General features: G+C 57.3%; 1 protein-coding gene across 1 annotated transcript in view; it reads right to left on the bottom strand.

Annotated features, from left to right (window-relative positions):
* NRP1 (neuropilin 1) overlaps positions 1-23810 on the bottom strand; it is a 112186-nt gene that overhangs the window by 60566 nt on the left and 27810 nt on the right. The window lies entirely within an intron of this gene.

The following is a 23810-nucleotide window of genomic DNA, read 5'->3' as shown; positions in this document are numbered from 1 at the left end:
TCGCCAGCAACACACGAGCGATCCTCTACGCATAAGGCCACAGAGCGACACACGGGCTCCTTGCTGTTCCCCCCAAGATTTCCCAGAAGAGACCCCCAGGGCATACGTCCAGGAGTCCCAACTCGGGCCAAACCCCTCAGTAGCACGTGGCTCTGAGAATACCACTCTCCTCCAAAGACAGAAGCTTACTTACAAATGGAAGGGACCGGCCTACGCCCACCCCAGAGGGATGCAGTTCACAGAAGAACCAGGGTTAATGATGGCACGCGAGGAGACAGATGGGCAAGGGAGCGGCGACCGAGGTGACTGGTGTGCGGGGCCTCCCTCATCCTTGGCAGCCGGGGAGCAGCTCCCGAGCCCCCGTGTGCCCAGGAAGGAAGGAGCTCTGGTTCCCCCGGGCCACATTCGCGCTCTCCTCTCTTCTGCCGGCCACATCCCCGGGAGCCAGACTCTGGCTGGTCTCCACTTTCCCTCCAGAGCCGACGTGGAAGCATCCCAGAGCACCCACCCTGCATCTGTTTCATTTCTGTGTTTCACCTGGCTCGAGATCCCAGGAAGAGCTCAGTTTGAGGAGCGGCTAATGTGTGGCAGCGACGTGAACTCTTGCAACTTCAGAGCAGCCCCCACGACCCCCAGCACCACCTCCAGCGGCCGCTCTCACCCACGACCAGCGTTCACAGGGGATGTCCCCAGCCCCACCCGTCAAGGCCCTGTGCCCGCCCTGTGAGCACCAAGAAGACAATGAAGCCGAGCCTGCTGGGGCTAAGCACTAAGACACGCGAGCGCCTGCCCTGCTGACGCTACCGTCCCCTGGAAACACTCAGGGGGACTGCTCAGTTCCCAAGACCCAGGGAACAGGAGGGGCAGGGGAAGTGAAGCAGAGGGCTGGTGCTGTGGCACGGCAGGTTAAAGCCCCACCTGCAACGTGGGATCCCACAGGAGTGCTGGTAGAGAACTGGCTGCTCTGCTTCTCCACCAGCTCCCTGCCAATGCACCTGGGAAAGCAGGGGGAAGGTGTGCGAGGCCCAGATGGAGTTCCAGGCTCCCGGCTTGGGCCTGGCCCAGCCTGAGCCTCACAGCCATTTGGGAAGTGAACCAGTGGATGGAAGATCTGTCTCTCTCTATCTCCTTCCCTCCCTCCCTCTTCCTCTCCCTTCCTCTCCCTCCCTCTCCCTCCCTCTCCCTCTGTGTCACTCTGCCTTTCAGACACATGTTAAAAACTAAATTTAAAAAAAGAGAGAAGAAAAGAGGAAGAGGAGGAGGGAAAAGAAGAAGAGGAGGGAAAAGAGGAAGAGGAGGGAAAAGAGGAAGAGGAGGGGGAAAGGGGGAGGAGAGGGAGAGCGGGAGGGGGGACATGAAGGGGAGAGCTTTACGCTGAAAATCCGTGCCAGCCTCTATGCCCACAGGGCAGCTGGGAGCAGCCACGTCTGTCTGCAGCTCCTGGCCACCCCCTTCTCCGGTCTCTTCCCACAGGGCTGGGAACTGACCCACGTCCTAGTACCCGGCTGGGACATGGGCTGAACGCTAAGAGCCCAAAGCCCAGTGCGCGTCACCTTCCACAGGCCAGGCTTCCCGAGGGACCCAGGGCAGGTCGGCAAGGACGGCGTCCTCCCAGGTAGCGGAGGCTCTGCTGCTCCGGCGCCACGAGTAGCCGGGGAAGGCGCTGGCGTCCAATTCAGACACACTCAGTAGTAAGGCAGGCTCTCTCGCGGTCCTGGTAAAAGCTATTTTTAACTTTTGTGTGTGGGGCGGCGGGGACTGGAATCCCTTCCCAGGCAGAGATGAGCCGTTGCGTGTGTGGTTCAATGCCAATTTCAGAAATGTGCAGTACACTGCCACCCCCCAGTGCTGGCTTTCACAGCGCCCTCCTGCAGCCCCGGGAGCAGGCGCCCTGCACACGTGTTGCAAGGAACGCAGCCCTTGTGCCAGTGCCCCCTCCCTAGAGACAGGCTGGGTCGCCCAGCAACGCAGTCAGCCCAGGAAGCTCAGTTTGCAGACTTCTGCCCACAGCCGGCCGCACACCGGTCTGTAGCTGCTGTGGGTGAGGACAAAGGCGCCCGTGGGACTTCTTGGGAAACAGCCTTGCCCCCGCAGCGGCAGGAGAGCCGGGGTAGTGTCCAAGGAACCCGGCTGTGAAGAAGGATCCCCACTCTGGGAAAAGAGCGCTCTGAGGGGCAAGGGGGCCATGCTTGTGTGCGCTGAAATACTGCCCACACCCCACAAAAACAGGCAGCCTTTATGGTTAGACAAACTCTAATCACAAAACAACTGACATGGGACAAAATTGCTGGTTTGAGGTTATGCGAATTTCTCAAGCAAGGCCTGTGCTGGGGCTCCCTCCCCACACACCCCCCCCTGAACCCAGGACAGGGCAGGAGCTCCGCATTCGAGCCCTGTTAGGAACCTTGAGTTGGGCTTCCCGTAAGAGCAGTAAAAGAATAAAGATTTCCTTCTAAGAATTCTGGAAAGGATTTGCCCGGAGATTATGCTTTTCCTCGGCGAAGTTTGAGTTACGGCTTTAGGAAAATGGCCCAGCCGGGGGAAGAGAGGTGGGAGAACAAGAAATGAACTCGGTCACCCAAGTGCAGGTGCACAGAGCCGAGCCAGGGGCTGCACTGGAGCCTGCGGGGGACCCTGTGAGAGGAGCCTCACCCCATGCTAACGAAGCCCCCTGCCCCAGCTTCTGCAAACCCCCCACTCCACCCCGGGACCTCAGAGGGTGAAATCTTCTATCTCCTAGCCAGCAGCTCTACCCCCACAAGCACAATCATAATAGACAAATGTGAGACCGGCACCATAAGCCAGAGGGAGAGGTGCCGGCCGCTAACATGACTTTCACCTGCACCGACGTGCCCTGTGGAGTTCACGGTGCCGACAGGGATCCCGGCCGACAAACCGGCGAGTGACTGCCGGCCGCTGTCCAGGAAGTACGGAGGGAGATTTCCTCCAAAGGCAGCAGGGAGAGGATTTGGGTTGGGAGGAGGCACGGCTGTGTGAGTGCCTCACCTGCTCACCGTGCAGGCTGGCAGAGCTCTGAACAAGAGCCACGAAGAGATTCACTATGTGGCCCAGCCTCCCACTGAGGGAAAGCAGCTTTCTAGAAATCTACTCCAAGGAGATTATCTGGGACCATGTCCAATGCACATGATAGCACGCAGCATTATTTAGCTGTCTTTATATAGGATAGGAAAGATGCTTATGAAAAAACAAGTGGAAATCAGAATGGGAAACGCTGTCTCCAGTCTGTTTCCAGTTCTTACTCACGTGTGAAGGACTGGGAGGAGACTGGGCACTGAGACCAGGTTCCTGACTCCCTGCTGTGCCCTTTAGACTTTCAGATGGCACAGCGCCAGAGCAGCCACTCTGGACCGCCTGGGCTGCTTGTATACACAGTAGCTCATCCACTTCTGTTCTCCTTGCAACAATTTCGTGTTTCATGTCAGGAAACACTATCTTTATGATGTCTTATTTGAAAGTAAATCAAAGACGTCACCTATTTTTTTTAAACCACTGGATCAATGAAACTCTGATTTTTTTTTGGGGGGGGGGGGAGACCAGAAAGTCAAAATGAATTGGACTTTATCTCAGACTCTCGGCGACGCTGTCAGGAACATGTGACGCTGCCCAGTCATTTCCATGCTACTGTTCGAAAGTGCTCCCTGTGTATTCCGTACCTTAGTCTCTGCAGTGGTCTCTGACAGTGGGGAGCAGGTGGCACCAGCCCAGGAGGGACCCACAGCTGGGGAAGCTTTGGGCGACCGACGCACACCAGGGGATTTGCATTGTGGGAAAACTTGATTCCGATATCTGCTCATTTTTAGAAATTCTTACTTTTATTTATTTGAGAGACAGAGATACAGAAAGAAAGCAACAAACAGAGATCTGCCAGCCTCTGGTTCAGGCCCCAGATGCCCACAGCAGCCAGGGCTGGGCCAGGCTGAAGCCAGGAACCCAAACTTCATCTAGGTCTCCCAGGTGGGTGGCAGGGACTCAGGCACAGAGACGTCACCTGCTACTTCCCAGGATGTGTGAGCGAGAAGCCGGATTGGAAGGAGAGCTGGGACTCAAATCCAGGCGCTCTGACACGGGGCTTGGGAGCCCAAGCAGCACCGAGGCCCACGCCAAATACCCGCCTTCCGGTCTTACTTCTTATTCCCCTATTGCAGTCAGTCACAACTGGGGATCTGTTCTTCAGTTGTTGGCGCTTGCTGCCACACCAGCTACTGTTTCACTAACTGTGCTGCCTGGTGCCCTCAGATCCACGTAAACGTTTGTCTTGTTGTCTGCACAGGAGCGCACACGTGAGCGTCACTATGTGAGTCCACCAGGGCTGCAGGAGTGGCTGTGGGAGTGGGAGTGGGAGTGGGAGCGGAGTGGGTGTGGTAGTGGGAACAGGAGTCCACCAGGGCTGTGGCTGTGGCTGTGGAGTGGAGTGGGAGTGGGAGCTGGAGTCCACCAGGGCTGTGGCTGTGGCTGTGGCTGTGGAGTGGAGTGGGAGTGGGAGCGGGAGCGGGAGTCCACCAGGGCTGCGGGTTGAGCAAAACCAGAGCTCCCCAGGTGTCCAACACTCTGGGCTACAGACGGAAGAGGGATGACAGCTTAATTCAGCAATAAATACGTGGAAGAATTCAAGACACACGGTGTGAATGTCAGGTCCAAACATATGCAGTTTTCATGAGAAATACTGGAAGTTTAAGTTTCTTCTGTGGACACTCGCTTAAGATCCATCGGTTAGGGAGATTTTAAGAAAGCACACACACGGGAAAACGTCTCTGATTTGTCTCAGATTAAGAAACCCGGCGACGCACGTCCAGCGGCAGGGGGAGCCTCCCTGGAACACCTGCCTGGGAGGGGGGAGCAGCAGGAGTGGGGGCTGTGGGACGCGCCCAGGCTGTGAAACTGTGCCGGCTGGAAGGTGTTAACTCACTGCGCCGTGTCCACCTCCCTGTTTCAGAGAACTTGTGCATCTTGCCAACTTTCCACTGTTGTGTGGGAAATAGTCAGGGGGGTCTGCAGCAGGTCAGGCCCCGGGCAGGGACGGGGCCTCCTGGATACGCTCACTTCCTTCTCGGCTGCATCTCCAAGGCTTCTTTCCTATAAAGAGCGGCCTCTTCTCTGCCCTCGCCGCCCAGCCCTCCAGAGCGAGACATGGAGTTCCTTCACACGGCCAGTGCCCCCGCACCTTGTCAAAGGCAGCCCCCTCCACCAAGGAGGTCACCATCTCTGACGGCCACAGAGCGTCATGTCAAGGTCACCACAACTTCGAGGTCACCGCCTTTGGTGGCCCACAGGGTTTCAGGAGGGGACAGGTGACACTGGCCTGACGTCTGATTAGCTGAAACTGGGCACCTGTGCCCAAGTCGATTTGTCCTCCCCCTCGGCCACTGACTAGCGGGACGTCCCAAGTGGCCATTTACCTCTGGGTGAGTCTCCACGGCCCCTCTGAGAGACGCGCCAGCTGACAACCTGGGATCACAGCGGAGCCAGTGGCAGGATGCTCGTGCACGGTGCATTTCCAGGTGGTGGGGGGGCAGGGGAGCACGAGGCAGGGCAGGGCTTGCTCCCCAAAGCACACACCACTCAGAGAAAGACGGGCTGTGGACGCGACCTCCCAGGGGGCCCTGCAGGCAGAGGAGCGGCTCTGGGAAGGTGACCGTCCTGATGCCAGGAATGACGGCAGGGTTTGCCCCTCACTGCTGCCAGGAGCCAGTCAACCAGAGCCGCCATGAGCCACGGGGTTAAGGAAGGCAATTTATGCATACCACGGCGTCCGTGTTGCTCACTCACTAAATCCTTTAAGTGCTTCCATCGGTTCACCCGGCTGACGACACTTAATGAACTGCAGTCGGGTCGGTGCTGTCAGCATCCATTGCTGAGTCTGCACAAAAAGCTGCCTTAATTGGGACGGACAGAGGCGCCAGGGTGCACCCCCCCGTCCTGGACGGGGGGCGGCTCTGGCTTAGGGCATCACAGATCGTAATCCTCAGACCTCCTTTTTAATGCTGTGGGAACAAAAGCATCCTAATGTGCTGATTTTAAGAATTAAAAAACAAAACAAGTCCTGATTGACTAGTATTTCGTGGGGACCTGGGGACCTTGTTGATCAGAGCTGCAAGGAACTGAGCTTGGCAAATACCGGTTCTGGGTCTTCTCCCCCAGTAATGATCACAGGACCTTCCCAGCAAGAGACGGGTGTGACCGCTCTCCCCAGAGAAGGAGGGAAGGCCGGGCCGGGGGGAAGGGAATGGGAGACGCAGTGTGTGTGTGTGTGTGTGTGGGGGGGTGCTGTGCCGAGCTGGGACAGGCGACTTTCCCACAGACCTTATATGGACGCCAAGTGCAGTCCACTCAGCTGACAAGCCAGACACAAGCCCGCCCACCTAGGCTGCCTGCTGACACGCACAGGGGACCAGGGGATGGCATCCCGGGCAGGACCTCCTTGCTGTAACCCTGGGTGCTCTGGACGGTGACGTTCCTGCTGGGTGCGGGAATCTGATGTGTGTGCTCGTAGCACGTGTACTTTCTCATTATTTAAAATCCTGTGGTGGCCCGTGGTGGTCCTCCTGCCCCGGGGGAGTGTTCTGTATGCGCCCCGAATCAATTCCTCTCGCAGCAAATACTTGATCCAATGAGAAAGACGCATGTATCGGCAGACAGCCGCTGCTATCCATGTTGACTGGGCATGACAGGACATGGGCACGGCAACACGCAGAGCTGCTGCAAACAGAGCTCCCAAGTCGCTGCTTTCTGCCCCGCCCCCAACTGCAGGCCTTCCAGACGGACTAATTGATCAGAGCAGAGCAAGCCGGAGAGCCTCTTTCCTGGGAGCAAGTTCGTGGAGACAAGGACGGATTCTGACCCGGGCGGCCCCGTGGAGTGGATGTGTGTCAGAAGGAAGGGGCGACATCCGGGCTGTGCCGGAGCACCTGACCGTCCTACGGCCTTGGGAGGGGTGGCCAGAGCCCGGACTCGACTCATACGCCAGGACGCAGATCCTCCAGTCCTGGGACAGGAAGAGGGCCAGCCAAAAACAAGACACAGCACACAGTGAGCAAGTCCAGACCACCTCGGCAGAGCACAGGGGAGGAGCAGACAGCACCCCTGCTGACACTCCCAGCTCTGGGCAGAGGAGGGGGTACCTGCTCTGCCTGGGCTTGGACTGAGTATTTCATTGTTTTTTGCTAGAAAACCAGAATACGGGGGAGGGGCCGTGTTCTAGTAGGGAATAGAAAGAATTCCCTAAAACGTGTTCTCAGGAATACCAGTCTGATGGAAAACATCAAGAAAACCAGTATTGTTTCTTCCCCCAAACCCGCCTGGGCCCTCTCCTGCACAGGCAGCAGCCAGGCGAGGCTCTGAGCAGCCCCCCAGCTGCGGGGCCTTGGCGCAGGCGGTGGCGCCCGGACACTCTGCCCTCCTGCTGTCAGAAGCATCGGAGATTCAGGGAGAAACCAGCTCTGTGAACGACAGGGAGGAAACTGGCAGCTTAGTCCCCTCTCCCAGTCTGCTGAAACATTAGGAATCCAATTTGAATCCGTGCTTGGAAGAACTGTTTCAGCAACTGTTTCTGGCTGCACAAGTCTGATGCGGGCACGAAGACTGTGCCCCCACTTGGTAAAGGGGGCTGGGGACGCACGGGGGACAGTGTGCGAGCAGGGGTCCCAGACCACTCCGTGGGTGCCGCTCAGGGCAGTGCCTGCCATGGCCAGAGCCCAGCAACGCTTCCCCCAAGAGAAGCCAGTGACAGGCAGTTTACACGAGGTGCTTCCAAATGCTCATGGAAAATGCAATCAAAGGATTTTCATTTTGATGCCAGACGCTTCTGAAATCCATGCATATGAGGGGTCTTTTAAAATGTGTGCATTTTCATTGTGTTTGAAAGACAGACAGCCAGCTCCCACCCTCTGAGTCACTGCCCTGCCTTGCTCCAACACTGTCGGGGAGAAGGAACTGGGGTCACCCTTGGCCTCCTCATGTTGTCTGCAGCTGCCTGGACCCCTCCCCCAGGAGACACCCCCCAGCACAGCCCTCGGTGCCCGCCCACTCTTGGGGTCTTGTGAGAAGAGAAAAACTTAGGAACCGGTTCATTAGACTGAAGCCTAAAACACAGACAGAGGTGGACAGAAGGCGGGGAACCCCTTCCCCAACTGCTGAGAAACCCCGGTTTCAGCAAGGCAGGGAGGAAGGGGGAAGGACAGAGGGGGCGGTCCCATTCCTGCTGGCTCCGCCTCTGGCCCCGCCCTCTGTACGCTCCAGGCTCCACCCTTCGCACTGACTTGGGCCCAGGCTCCCCTTTCCTGGGGAAAGGCAGCCGGGCTTTGCGCTCCTGGGCTCCACAGCCAGAGGGCCGAGGAAATGCTGGGGGCAACTGCATCTATTCCCTTGTTTAAACATTTTATTCACAGAGAGAGGGAATGAATGAATCTTCCAGTTGCTCGTTCACTGCCCAAATGCCCTCAAAGGCCAGAGCTGAGCCAGGCTGAAGCCAGGAGCCTAGAACTGCACCCACGTCGACGAGATGGGTGGCAGGACCCAGGCAGTTGGGCCATCGCCTGCTCCCTACCAGGTGCATGAGCAGGGAGCTGGACTAAAGCGGGCGCCCCGATATGGGAGGTGGGCGTCCCGAGGGGCAGCGTAACTCACCAGCCCCACCCACCAGGCCCACCCCGAGTGACAGTCTTAGCAGAAGCATTTCCCACATCTATTTTGAGGGCTGGCTTTCTGGTGCCAAAGGAAGAACTGAATGTGTTCTGCCGATCCTTCTTTTACAAACAAGACGCGCCAGCCAGGAACTCCACGCTGTGCGTCGAGAACGCTCCTATTTTTGCAAGCGCTTCACTTCTGCGTGGAGTTCGCTGTGCTTCCCCCTCCCCAGGCTCCTGCCATATGCTAGTTTCTTTCAACGTCTTCTGCGTGGAGCACACGGGGACGGGGGCCGTGCTGCAGAGACGTCACTCACGGAGCACGCGCTCCTCGGGGGCTCCGACGGCAAGCACCCCTCCCCAGACCTGGGCACACACCCCTACCCTGCACCATCACTGGCTTCTAAAGGCACACTTGGGACGCGACGGCTCTCCCAGCAGCCCTGCACCAAGGGACCCTCTCCCATTACCCCAACAAACGCCTCCGGGAAACACAGAAAAGCTGGGGCACGCACGTCCTTACAGGGAACCACTCCACTAGATGTTCTTCTTCTCCTTCTCCCTTGAAAGCCCATGTATTCCCAAAGGCTTTCTCCTTGAAGGGCGGTGGACATGTCCAACACGGGCGGTGCAACTGAGCAGGGACCACAGCAATGTGCGGCGAGGACTCCCTCTGGACGGACGGCGCAGGGCCATTAGCCAGGGCTTTGCTTTTGCCTGCCATTAGGCATGGCACTGAGGAGCAAAGTCATCTCGGCCGTGGGATGTGTGCAGCTTACCGCGGGAAAGTGGTAATCGCTTGCATTTGCGCAGCAGCCTCCTCTGACAGGCTGTGCGCGTGTCCGTGCTTGTCCGTCGGCTCCCAGCCTCGGGAAGCCGGGCTGTATCCCACTCCCAGAGCAGCAGGCTGATTTGGTGAAACCGGCGGTGTCACCAGCAATTCTTCACCCCATGACCGGCCACTGGCTGAACCAACCGCTGTATTCTCACCCACAGCCTCAGAGGGGCGTGCAGTGGGATGGCTGTGTGGCCATGGGTGGAGACAGAGCTGACGCTCATGTGTGCTACCGACCAACAAAGGAATGGCCAGCGTGGAGGGGGAGGAGACGAGGCGCCCGCTGTAGGTGGTTTGAGGACGTTTCCCGGAGATGCGTCTGCCTGGGTCTCGGAGCTGGGCTCTGCTCCTGGGAGCCTGTCAGCCCCGGCTTCTCCGGGCAGCACAACACCACAGCACCTTTCCCTTCTACTCTAACCCCAGACCCACACAGAACAGCACTGGAATCTGCTACAATGAACTCTGGTGGTGATCTGAAAACAGAAAAAGCCTAGGAAACACAGCTCCTTGCAGGCAGACGATGGGGCAAAAGGAAAACTTCATGGGTCAGCTTGGAGGTTGAATGACTGCCTGGCCGCCGGCCGCCCACTTTTCAGTTTAAAGCACAAGTGGGAGAAGTGGAATTAAAAGACACATTTATTTTGGTGCATAAAAAAATGTTTTGAAGACCATGCATAGCTTTTTCATAATTTGTACTTTCCATAAACTTTAAAAAATTTCATTTTACTTGAAAGAAGGATGAGAGAGAGCGAGAGTGAGACAGAGAGAGAGAGAGAGAGGGAGAGAGGGAGAGAGCGAGCGAGCTCCCTTCTGCTGGTTCACTCCCCGAATGGTGCAACAGCCAGGATGGGCCAGGCCAAAGCCAGGGGCCAGGACCACCATCTACTGAGCCAGCACCTGCTGCCTCCCAGGGTCTGCAGTAGCAGGGAGTTGGAGCCAGGACTTGAACCAGACGATCCAGTAGGACAGACAGGCACCCTAACCAGCGTCCTAGCTGCCAAGCCAAATGCCCACCTCAAGAAGTGTAAATTTTATCAGGGAAATAAACACGGCGTGGCAACACCTGACAAAAGTTTCCAGCGCAGTGTAGGAAGCGTGCAGGACCTTGGTCTGTGCTACCCAGGGCTGCGCAGGTTGAGAGAAGGGACCCTAGCAGCTTCCCAGAGCCGGGCCTGAGCTGGGGGCAGGACCAGCAGAGGGGAGGAAAGAGAAGCTCTTAGGGAGAAACACTGTGCTGGTCTCAGGTGACAGGGTGGCAACCTCTGCCCTCAGACAGACAGAAAGTGTCCCGGGGTGGCTCTCGGGCAGACCCCACGGGCTGCCCGGAGCTCCCTCCACCAGAGGTCCTCACAGAGCTCGGGGGAGGCAGCAGGGGGAGGCTCAGGGACTGGGGGCCCTGCCACCCCCACGAAGACCTGGCTGTGGAGTTCCTGTCTTTCAGATCCAGCCTGGCCCAGCCCCAGCCATCGTAAGCATCTGCGGAGTGAACCAATGGATCGGAGCTCTTTCTGTCTCTCTTTCTCTCCCACTCCTCCTGATAAATAAATTCTGAAAATGTTTTAAATTTATTCTTCTTGTAAGTAGGCACTATATTCACCTTGATTTTTCCTGAGACTCACAAACAATCTTGCTCACTTCCTGGGACTAAGTTCATGCTCACTGCTACATCTACAAGAAAATGGAACAAAATCCCAAAACCCAACACAGTCAAACTATTTTACAATCATGCTTGTAACACAACACGAAACCTGGATCTCCTTGATGGCTTAGGAAATCCTCCAGGGAAACAACACCTTAGACCTTCAGAATGTTTTTTTCTTCTGTAAACCTCATAAATCACTTTTGGGAAAACTCTGCTTGTGTTTCAGGCACACTACCCTGTGTTAAAATAGCCCTTGTGACAACACCGCCTCGTCAGAGGGGCAGGCCCAACCCTTCGGGGCTTTGTCTCTCCAGGACGCCTGGGAGTCAGGTGCTGAGCACCTGTTAGCGCTAATCAGCGTCACGTCTGAGAGTCCCCGGGCCCCTCTGTTTGGGTCTCACGGCGGGAGGATGGTGCTAATGAGGTCCATGTCTTCAAACTTCGGTTCAGAAAACAAAGTGCGTGCACCTCCCTCAGCTTCTCTGCCAGTCCCTGGTGGCGCTGCAGGTGAGGGTGACACTGGCACGTGGCACAGTGTACGATGGAGCCTATGATGGATGGTGCCATGCAGGTCTCCATGCAGGGGCACGCTGGGGCGGGAAGGCAGCAGGGGCAGGTGGCGCCTGTGGAACTGTGCACCAGGGTCCTCTCCTCGCCTTGTGACGCCAGTACTCCCCTCGTGAGGGACAGGCGTCCTAGCTGTACCTTTGTTTCCTAAAATCGTTTTCATTTGCATTTTATGTGAAAGGCAAAGAGACAGAGACACACACAGAGAGAGAGAGAGAGAGGGAGAGAAATCTCTCATTCCTCATATACCCACAACAACTGGGGGCTGCACCAGGCCAAAGCCAGGAGTTGGGAACTTAGGCTGGGTCTCTCGCGTGGGTGGCAGGGACCCAACCACTTGGGCCATCACTGCTGCCTCCCAGGGTGCACACTAGCAGGAAGCTGGATTGGAGGTAGAGCCAGGACTTGAACTCAGGCTCTCCACTGCAGGATGCAGATGCCCACGCCTCCCCCTGCTCTCTCTGCCCCTCAGCAACGGCCATTTATCCTCAAGCTCAGCGCCTGTGGCTGTCAGTATTTCAGCCCAACTGCTCGTTGCTTCATTTGAATTCCAAACTCTTGTCGGCAAGTGCTTTGTCCCCTCCTCACTGCCAGAGCCCGAGGAAAACGGTGCACCTGCTCCCGTCTTTCTCTCACTCAGCTCAGAGATGCAGATGACAGGGTTAGTTCTCTTCTCTCCCCTTTTCCATACCCAGCCTCCTTTAAGAGGAACCTAGTCCAGCAGCCACTCTGAGTGGAGGGCACACACTGTGCCCCCACGGGGTGTGCCCACCTGTGCCCAGCACCACGCACACAAGACTGCAACCTCACCCGGCTGGGGAGGGTTCAGCTACAAAACGATCACATGCAAATCTGTGCCAGCTGACACCAAGAATTGTCACCGGTGTCCACTTCAGTGTATGAGTGTATGTTGCCAGAGGCTTTTCCCACCCCAGGGGCAGCCAGCCTGGTCATTCCCACCTGCAGGACCCCGGAGGACTGATTCCAGGGGCCAGGCCACAGCCTTGTCTGCCACTCACCTGCAGCTGACATCACCCACAAAGGCAGGGGAACGTGAACACGCCCCCTCGGAGCCAAACTCAGCGCGGACACAGACGACCCCGGACCCTGTGCCCGGTGCTTGGTCAGTCCATTCTGTGTCCGTCCACACTTGTTCAGAACCACGTCAGGAGTGCCGTGGTCTGTGCACGCTTTAATTAACAGCTGATTATTATTAACAGCTGATTATTGCATCAAGCGCACAAGCGAGACACCAGAGCCACTGCAGGAAAGTGCTCCTGGAACAAGCTGAAACTCAGCTCTGACCAGGCTGCACCTGCCGTGAAGACCCCGAGTGTGGAGGCCCGGGGCCCCGCACACAAGCAGCTCTGCTCTCGGATCCGAGCACGGGCCTGTGGCTGTTGAATGCTTTCCTGATCTCCTTCTCCTGGCCCTGCGGGTTCTTGGCCTCCGTGGGAGTGCCCTGCCCACAGGGTCACGGATTAGAACTCCCGCCTCATCCTGCCCACGGCACTTCTGGGGGGACGGACGACCGGTGCTTTTCTATACAGCGTGCCGTGGGCATCCACAGAGCAGCCTGCTCTCAGGGCTCTTTAAAAAAGCTGCCTGCTTCTCGGACACAAAGCAGTCCACAGGACAACAGGGCCACACGCTCAGCTCCTGCCTGGGCAGTCTGTCTGCCGGTCAGCACGTCTGTGGCACACACCAGGCCTCCACCAAGGCCGTCCGCACAGTGCCCAAGGCCAGCAGCCCCCAGTTCACACGGGTTCCATGACTCACGGCCTCCGGATGAAAAAGGCAGGGCTCGGGGTTTAGCTAGGGGCAGCTCCGACTCTGAGGAACAGAAACAAACGCACATTTCTCCCGTTGTCTGTGGCTTCCGGGCAAGAAAAGAGACAGCCACTGTGACTGGGAGACGAGACTTTTCCAGACAGCTAGGAGCAACGGCAACCGCAGGGCAGCGCCAGACAGAGAGGCGTTGTGCAGGCGCAGGCCGCAGTCAGAAGTTGGAGGGGAGACACCGAGACACACACACACACACACACAGATACACAGACACACAAGACAAACATAATGCACAACACACAGACACACAGATACACAAGGCACACACACACAGATACACAGTCACACAACAAAGATATACAATGACACACAGATACACCACACACACAGTCACACAACACAGACACAGATAGACACAGAGACACACATAGTACACACAGAGATACACACACAATAAAGACAGAGACACACAGATACACAAGACATGTAGATGTACACACAGACACACAACGCACAGGCAGCTCAAAAATATTGCAAATCCTTAACAATACTTGGGTAGATACAGGCTACAAAATGTCTCCTGGAAGCAGAGAATCAATCAAGGGAGGGAGACTTCAGAAGACTGCCAGACCTGACTGTGAACTTGAACTTGACGGATTCTATTCCCTTTCTCTAGGCCTAGGATGGGCCTCCTGCAGCCACAGAGGCAGCTTCAGGTGTAGCCCAGCTCTGCGGGTGCCCCTTCTGAGCCACAGACATGGAGATGCCTCTTGGGGGCACTGGCCTCACCCAGGAACACAGACCTCCCAGCTAAGTCTCCTCCCGGCTCTCCCGCAGGACAGAGCTCCACAGGCACCTCTTACCTTCCCAGCACTTCGCAAACACACAAAACAAAGCATTGTTTCAAACCTTCACTCAAAAAGCCACGGTGTCTGAGAAAGTGGCAAGGGGCAAACTCTCTGCCTGCCGCTGAGCTGATGCCGCGACCTCCCCTGCCAACCGGTGCAAGCGAAGTCTGTGTGCCCTTCAGGGAGCCCGCGGGGCTGAGCAGGTCCTTGGGAGCTCACCGGACAGAAGCACCCGGCTCGGGCAGTCAAGCAAACAAGTGACTGCTCTGGTTGTAAAACCCGCCCGGGACAGACGCCGCACAGCCTGACAACCTCCCTGTGTTCTGTGACCTGCACTTCCCAGCGTGCCCTGATGACAGCACCACCCAGTGTGGCTCCTCACCCTCCTCCTGACTGTACACATGCACAGGTGGTAAAGTGACATGCATACACACACAGGGATGCTACAATAACACACATACACACGCAGGGGCTACGATAACACACATACACACGCAGGGGCTACGATAACACACGTACACACGCAGGGATGCTACGATAACACACGTACACACGCAGGGATGCTACGATCACACACATACACACAGATGCTACGATAACACACACACACACGCAGGGATGCTACGATAACACATATACACACGCAGGGATGCTACGATAACACACGTACACACGCAGGGATGCTACGATAACACACATACACGCGCAGGGATGCTACGATAACACACATACACACGCAGGGATGCTACGATCACACACATACACACGCAGGGATGCTACGATCACACACATACACACGCAGGGATGCTACGATAACACACACACACACGCAGGGATGCTACGATAGCACACACACACACGCAGGGATGCTACGATAGCACACGCACACACGCAGGGATGCTACGATAGCACACGCACACACGCAGGGATGCTACGATAACACACGCACACACGCAGGGATGCTACGATCACACACGCACACACGCAGGGATGCTACGATCACACACGCACACACGCAGGGATGCTACGATAACACACACACACACGCAGGGAGGCTACGATAACACACATACACACGCAGGGATGCTACGATAACACACATACACACGCAGGGATGCTACGATCACACACGTACACACGCAGGGATGCTACGATCACACACGTACACACGCAGGGATGCTACGGTAACACACGTACACACGCAGGGATGCTACGGTAACACACAAACACACGCAGGGATGCTACGATAACACACATACACACGCAGGGATGCTACGATAACACACATACACACGCAGGGATGCTACGATCACACACGTACACACGCAGGGATGCTACGGTAACACACGTACACACGCAGGGATGCTACGGTAACACACATACACACGCAGGGATGCTACGATAACACACACACACGCGCAGGGATGCTACGGTAACACACGTACACACGCAGGGATGCTACGATCACACACGTACACACGCAGGGATGCTACGATAACACACATACACACGCAGGGATGCTACGGTAACACACGTACACGCGCAGGGATGCTACGGTAACACACGTACACGCGCAGGGATGCTACGGTAACACACGTACACGCGCAGGGATGCTACGATAACACACATACACACGCAGGGATGCTACGATAACACACACACACACGCAGGGATGCTACGATAACACACGTACACACGCAGGGATGCTACGGGAACACACATACACACGCAGGGATGCTACGATAACACACATACACACGCAGGGATGCTACGATAACACACATACACACGCAGGGATGCTACGATAACACACGTACACGCGCAGGGATGCTACGATAACACACAAACACGCGCAGGGATGCTACGATAACACACACACACGCGCAGGGATGCTACGATCACACACACACACGCAGGGATGCTACGATCACACACGTACACACGCAGGGATGCTACGATCACACACATACACACGCAGGGATGCTACGATCACACACACACACACGCAGGGATGCTACGATAACACACATACACACGCAGGGATGCTACGATCACACACACACACACGCAGGGATGCTACGATAACACACATACACGCGCAGGGATGCTACGATAACACACATACACGCGCAGGGATGCTACGATAACACGCACACACACGCAGGGATGCTACGATCACACACATACACACGCAGGGATGCTACGATAACACACGTACACACGCAGGGATGCTACGATAACACACGTACACACGCAGGGATGCTACGGTAACACGCGTACACGCGCAGGGATGCTACGATAACACACACACACGCAGGGATGCTACGATAACACACGTACACACGCAGGGATGCTACGATAACACACACACACACGCAGGGATGCTACGATAACACACATACACACGCAGGGATGCTACGATAACACAAACACACACAGGGATGCTACGATAACACAAACACACACGCAGGGAGGCTACGGGAACACACACACACACGCAGGGATGCTACAATAACACACACACACGCAGGGATGCTACGATAACACACATACACACGCAGGGATGCTACGATAACACAAACACACACAGGGATGCTACGATAACACAAACACACACGCAGGGAGGCTACGGTAACACACATACACACGCAGGGATGCTACGATCACACACATACACACGCAGGGATGCTACGGTAACACACATACACACGCAGGGATGCTACGATAACACACATACACACGGATACTACAATAACACATACACACGCAAGGACAATAAAATGACACTGAACACGCTCACCCCAGAACACTCAGGCTCTCAGTGTCTCTCATGTGCCACGGCATGTTTATAAAATGTGAACTACCGCACATGCCTGGGACGGGACTGGCTCCCAGGCCTTTGCTTCCTGGGCCAGCAGAAGGCAGCTCTCAGCGCTCCCCATTCTGCAGAGGAAAACACGAGCAGGGAGCTTCCTGGGGGAGGCACGGTCATGGTGATGGGTCAGGGGTTTCCTTCCTGAATTCAGGCACACGGGATCAACGTTGCTGTGCTGGGAACGGGGACACTGTCATTAACACAGCCACAGGAGGGAACCTGCACATGCCTCTTCTGAGCGTAGTGTTCCGATGAGAACACGGAGCCCCTGGGAAGTTGTGTGCATGGTGCAGGGCACACAGCCAACGACCGACAACACCAGGACTGTGATCTGGACTCCCTGTCCTGAGCCCAGCGTCTCTCCTAATCAAACACCTGTCTCAGCTTTGGGGGGAGAAACAGAGACAGGCCAGTCAACTCTGGAGGAAAAAAGCCCTGCCTGAAAACACACACCAGGGGAAACCCACAGCACGTGACACGCACGGAGCCATTGCTGCTGCACACACAGATCTTGGGGTCCGTGCACTGCCTCCACCCACGCTCACAGTCTCCTCGTGAGCACAGAGCCATCGCTGCCTAATACACAGATCCTGGGGTCTGTGCACTGCCCCACCCATGCTCAGGGTCTCCACACAAGCACAGAGCCACTGATGCTGCACACAGATCCTGGGGTCCGTGCCACTGCCCCCACCCACCCTCAGGGTCTCCTCGTGAGCACAGAGCCATCGCTGCTGCACACACAGGTCCTGGGGTCCGTGCACTGCCCCTACCCATGCTCACGGTCTCCTCGTGAGCACAGAGCCATTGCTGCTGCACACACAGATCCTGGGGTCCGTGTACTGCCCCCACACACGCTCAGGGTCTCCTCGTGAGCACAGAGCCCTCACGGGAGCAATGCTCACCCTCCAGAACCGGCCCCAGCACCACTCGGAGGAGGTCCTCACACCAGGGCCAGTGTTTATTTCACGACAAGCAAATGGCCAAGCAGGACTGTGATTAAATCAGTGTTTGCTTCACAGGAAGACGTGACTATCACAGCCTTTTCTACACACGTGCAGTCTTAGGAGCTCATCTCAGTGCTCTGGTGAGTACGGGGCCAGGGGCGAGCTGGACGCAGAACCTGGGAAGGTAGCCGAAGTCCCAGGGGGCGTCGGCTCCCCGCAGCACCCTCACTCCTCCTGCAGTGGGTGTTTCCACACAGTGATGCTTCGGCAAAGCCCGTGTCTGGTGACCGTGCTGAGGACACGGTTCTCAGCCAGGAGGGCAAGCCCCTGAGAACTAACACGCCCCAGAGGCTATGCCCTGGCTGTGCCCCGAGAACTGGCCTCCATCCCCAGCCCGGGCAGTAGCAACACCACGAACAGGGACGGAGTCCCTGAGTGGCGGCTGCCAGTCTGCTACGCTGTCAGGGCCACTGCCTGGATGTGATGGGACATAGGGTTTGCCGTGGAACAGGAGACCAGGCTCTAAGCAGCCGCTGTGGACAGCAGAGTGAGGCTAGCCAGGTCTCTTCCCTTCCCAGGCCTTTGCTTCCCCCCCCGGCAACCTGCAACAGCCCCCACAGCTCTTCCCAGTGACGGCCACATCCAGCCTGGTCTCATCACAGCCCAGAGCCTTGGACACGCCCTATGTCATCTATGGAACGTGAGCTTTGGGTGCCAGAGTTTGGTGCAGCTGCTAAGTCACTGCTTGGGACACCCCCGTCCGTATGGGGGCCCCCAATCAAGGCCCAGCTCTGCTGTTACTCCAGCTTCCTGCTAACGCATGCCGTGTGATGCAGCAGAGGACGGCTCGAGTCCCTGGGCCCCTGCCACCCTCACGGGAGACCTGGGCTTGGTCCTGCACTCTCGGCTTCACAGTGGCCCAGCCTAGGCCGCTGTGGACATTGGAGGAGTGACCCAGAGCATGGAAGATCTCTGTCTCTCTCTGCCTTTCAATAAAGTGAAAATTCACAAATAAAGAAGGAATAATAAAGGTTTTCCAGGATGCCAGAACTCAGACCAAACTAATCACAGACAAAGCATCAGGCGCAAACTTCTCCCATGACCGCACTCCCAAGAGCAGGGACTCTGTTTCCACGAACGCCTTCGGGGCCGCGTTCCAGTGATGTGGCCGCTGAGAGTCTGGGATTGGCCTGCACACAGCCCCGGCTTCACCTGCACCCACAACAGGGGTCACACACACGGTAGGAACGCACACCTGTGCTCCCATGAGGACGGTGCACAACCAACACGATCGCCCAGGCTAAGGTCCTCAGAGACGTTTTCCTCGTGAAGGGGCCGTGCATCCTGTAAGGCAGAGGGATGCTCCCTGTCTGTCAGCCAAACCCCAGGCTTCGTGTGGGGCAGGAGCTCAGCCACACAGGGAGCTCAGCTCCAGGCACCTGCCTCCCTGGCCTGAGCACGCCAGCAAGTGAGCTATCAGCTCCTTCCGTTTAGTTATTCAACTAGGTAAAAAGAGGACTCTGTATTGTAACCCTGCTCCATATGCCTGGGCCAGGCCGGAGTGCAACAGCCTGGGTAGAGCACACAAGGCCAAGGCTGGCCCTGGCGCTGAGAAGTGGAAAGGGGCAGGCAGCCTGGCTGTCAGGGGGAGCCCCGGGACAGAACCAGGGAACCCTGGCTATCAGGGGAGCCCCAGGACTGAACCAGGGAACCCTGGCTGCCAGGGGGGAGCCCCAGGATGTGTTGCCTGGCTGGGTCGAGGCAGAGGCCAGTGAGTTCCCTGGAAGGCACAGAGCCGGGTCAGGATCATCATTTCGGCCTTTCACAGTCCAATCCAGACCAAGAGAATCTCTCACTCAGCACCGCAGATGCTCTGCTAACTGATGACCAGTCACCAACTGGAAGCCAACACACATGGACCAAGCCCATGCTGAAGGCAGCTCTCCCTGCCTGAGCCACAGGACACAGCACAGTGTCCGTCAAGGTCACGGCCACGTATGTGTCTGGGCAACTGGGGTAGACACCTCATGGTCACCCATGACCCACAGCCTTCTCCAAGGATGTTCCCAGGAGCCACTGACCATCTCGTGTGGTCTGAGGTCACCCAGGGAGGACTCCCTGGGGCCTGGAGGTTGGAGTCACTGCCCTGGGGCTGAGGTGGAAAGACAGAGGAGGGCCCAGGACACTCGGAGGGTTCCTGGGACCCTGCAGTCAGAGGGGAGGCATCGTGCTGTGGCACGTGCCACGCTTCCCTGCCCCCCATTCACGGCACAGAGCAGGTGCCTGCAGATCGGCCTTCCCGGCAGGCTCAGCACACACGCGCTGGCCGGGGGCCGGGCGGGAGACCCGGAGATGCCCTGGAGAGGACTGCTGGATGGAGGAGGGGACCGCGGGCGCCTGGCGTGAGAAAGTCCCGTAGCCTCATTTCCACCCCGTGACCATGACAGGGGCTCCCTGCTGGGCCGTCCGCGGGCAGGAGCGGGCCTCCCGGGTGTGTGCTGCCCTGGGGCTTGGTGCCCAGGGGAACAAGAGGCTCAGGGACCCATTCTTCCCTAGCTGAGAAACGCCACTTGGATTTTCACCCTAGGCACTGAAGGGTCCGTTCCCAGTCCTGGCCGTCGGCGCAGCCGGAACTCCCAGGCTCTGCAAAGGAGCTCAGCCGTGTGAGCCTGTGCACAGGGACCGTGACCCCCGCCTCGTGGGCCGGGCAGCCTGCAGGCGTCAGAGGGAGCGCCAGTTCCTGTCGTGCTGCTGGGAGAGCTGTTCACCGGCATGCTGCCGGCTCTTCTCCTGTACCATGAGGACCACCTCCTGTGTGCTCATGAGGGCCGCAGGGTACACAAGAGGACTTCAAAACGCTCGTGGTGGGCCGGCGCTGAGGCGTAGCGGGTAAAGTCAGTCACTGCCTGCAATGCCGGCATCCCATATGGGTGCTGGTTCGATCTCGGCTGCTCCATTTCCGATCCAGCTCTCCGCTGTGGCCTGGGAAAGCAGTAGAAGATGGCCAAGTCCTTGGGCCCCTGCACCCACGTGGGAGACCAGAAAGAAGCTCCTGGCTCCTGGCTTCATATCGGCGCAGCTCCAGCCATTGTGGCCATTTGGCTAGTGAACCAGTGGATGGAAACCCCGCCCCCACCTTCTCTCTGTGTAACTCTGACTTTCAAATAAATAAATAAATCTTTAAAAAAAAAAAAAAAACACTCATGGAAAACAGAAGGAAACGTTCACTTTGCTGCAGGAAGGGAAAGGGCGTTGTGAGAGACTGTGAATTTCAACTTCTCTGCCCCAGATGCAGTGTCTTCCAAGTCCACCTCTGCACGGACTTCCCCATGTGCCCACGCTTGTGCACCAGGCAACGGCAGACACCACGCATGGCTCCGCCATCAGGGAGTCACACCCCTCACCGAGCACTGAGGAGGCCGGAACCTTCCCAGGTGCCTCTGCGCAATCCCACCGCCTGCTCCAGCAGTTCCACAAGGCAGCTGCTGCTGCGAGCCCCACTGTGTAGCTGGGGAGATGAGGCTTCAAGGACCACAATGCTCAGGGTCACAGAGAGGCAGCCCCTCCCTCTCCGCGGACCCCCTCCCTACACAGAGAGGCAGCCCCCCCCTCCGCGGACCCCCTCCCTACACAGAGAGGCAGCCCCCTCCTCTCCGCGGGCCCCCTCCCTACACAGAGAGGCAGCCCCCTTCTCTCCGCGGGCCCCCTCCCTACACAGAGAGGCAGCCCCCCCTCTCCACAGGCCCCCTCCCTACACAGAGAGGCAGCCCCCCCTCTCCGCGGACCCCCTCCCTACACAGAGAGGCAGCCCCCTCCTCTCCGCGGACCCCCTCCTTACACAGAGAGGCAGCCCCCTTTTCCCAGCACCAGCTCCGTCAAGTGGGGGTCCACCAGGCACTCGGGGAACGCAGACGCACCAGCCTGCAGAAGCGGGGGCTGTGGCTGGTCTGTTCTGCTCCCCAGGTCCCGCCCTGGACACAGCCCCCCAGCTCGGGATGTCTGAGGCAGGGCCAGTCTCAGGCGGTTTTATAAACTGCTTTGGGGGCCGGCGCTGCGGGGTACAGGGTTGAGCTGACACTGTGATCCCATATGCCCATGGCTTGAACCTCAGCTGCTCTGCTTCCAATCCAGCTCCCTGCTAATGCACCTGGGAGAGCAGTGGAGGATGGCCTGAGCGTGTGGGCCCCTGCTGCCCACGTGGGAGACCTGGGAAAAGCTCCTGACTTGTAGCCTGGGCCTGGCCCAGCTCTGGCCACTGTGGCCATTTGGGGAGTGAACCAGCGGGTGGAAGACCTTTCTCTCTGTCTCTCCTTCTCTCTCTCTGTAACTCTGCCTTTCAAATGAACAAATAAATCTTTCAAAATAAATTCCTTAAGGTATTATTAACACACACCCCCGCCCTGCCCCTTCTCGCTCCTCCCACGTCACAGAGATGTCCCAATCCCTTAACGCCCTCCCACTGGGGCACTCAAGGCTTCCGAGGACCGGATGGAGTCCCCACTTGACCCAGGTTGCTGAAGGACAACGACAGTCAAACCCCCACACAGGTGGCGAGCGGAGCACACAGGGTGCCACGTCCACTCGTGCAGTGTGGCTGGGAACTCTGAGGTTCCGCTCAGATGGTGGCCAGGACAGAAGGCAGGAGACACTGTGGCCCAGAGCCCCGCCTCCTGGTTCCAGGGGGCAGCTGCTCCTCTCCTCCACAGGAGCCGACCTGAGTGCGATTCACACAGACGAACGGAGTGGGGAGGAGACGTGGCGTTCTCAATGAGGTCACCCAGGGAGAGGGGCCAGCGGGCTCTGGGGGCCAGTGTGGTGAGCCCCAAATCTGGGGGCCCTGAAAGGTGTGAGCAGAGCTCCTCTGACCCCCGACTAGGCTGCAGCTGGGGAGGGAGGCAGAGCAGGGCTGGTCTTAGGGTGGGATTTGTCATAACATCAATAAAGCGGACGGCAGAGTATAAAAATGTGAGCGACTTGTCAACAGCCTGGGCCTGCTGGGCACGTCGGGGAGGCCAGGCTGCAGCTAGGGACCAGGGTCAGCCTGCGGGGCTGGGGCGGGGCTAGGGTGGCCCCATGGCTCGGGGACCCCGGAGCCAGAGACTGAACATCTGGAGGGCTGCTCAGTGGGCGGGCGAGGCTGAGCCCACGGTGAGATTTCAGGAGTCACTGTCACAAAAATTAAAGGCTTGGAGGAAAATGCTTCTCTCCATTGCCACGCCTACTTTTTGCAAGCACATTGGAAAAATTCTTTCTTTACGAATCCAGATCCACGCACTCAAGTTTTGAGAAAGTAACAAGAATATTCTCATTAATATTCCATTCTGTTTCTCTATGGCCCGTTTGAATACCGTGATACCTCTGTGAAATCACTAATCTTCATGGCTTATAGGAGTGTTTTTAAATGACTGCACGACAGGACCAAAAGTCACGGGGAATACTTTCTAAAGGAGAAGGCACCTTCACTGTTCCTTTATACCCAAAGTATCACGTAGTAACGAGCTACCAGGCCGTGCTGCGGCACCTGCACAGGAGCAGGCCACAGAGCCCCTGGAGTTCACGGTAACTGGAGAACAGGAGCTCGGACCAACCAGCAAGGACCCAGCAGCACTCGCGTCCTGGCCACGACTTTTCTAAAGCGCACAAACACCCACGTGGTTCCTGCAGAATGAGGT

Source organism: Lepus europaeus, chromosome 14 (assembly GCF_033115175.1).
Source record: "Lepus europaeus isolate LE1 chromosome 14, mLepTim1.pri, whole genome shotgun sequence".
Taxonomy (NCBI): Eukaryota; Metazoa; Chordata; class Mammalia; order Lagomorpha; family Leporidae; genus Lepus; species Lepus europaeus.
This window is presented reverse-complemented; position numbering and strand designations above follow the sequence as displayed.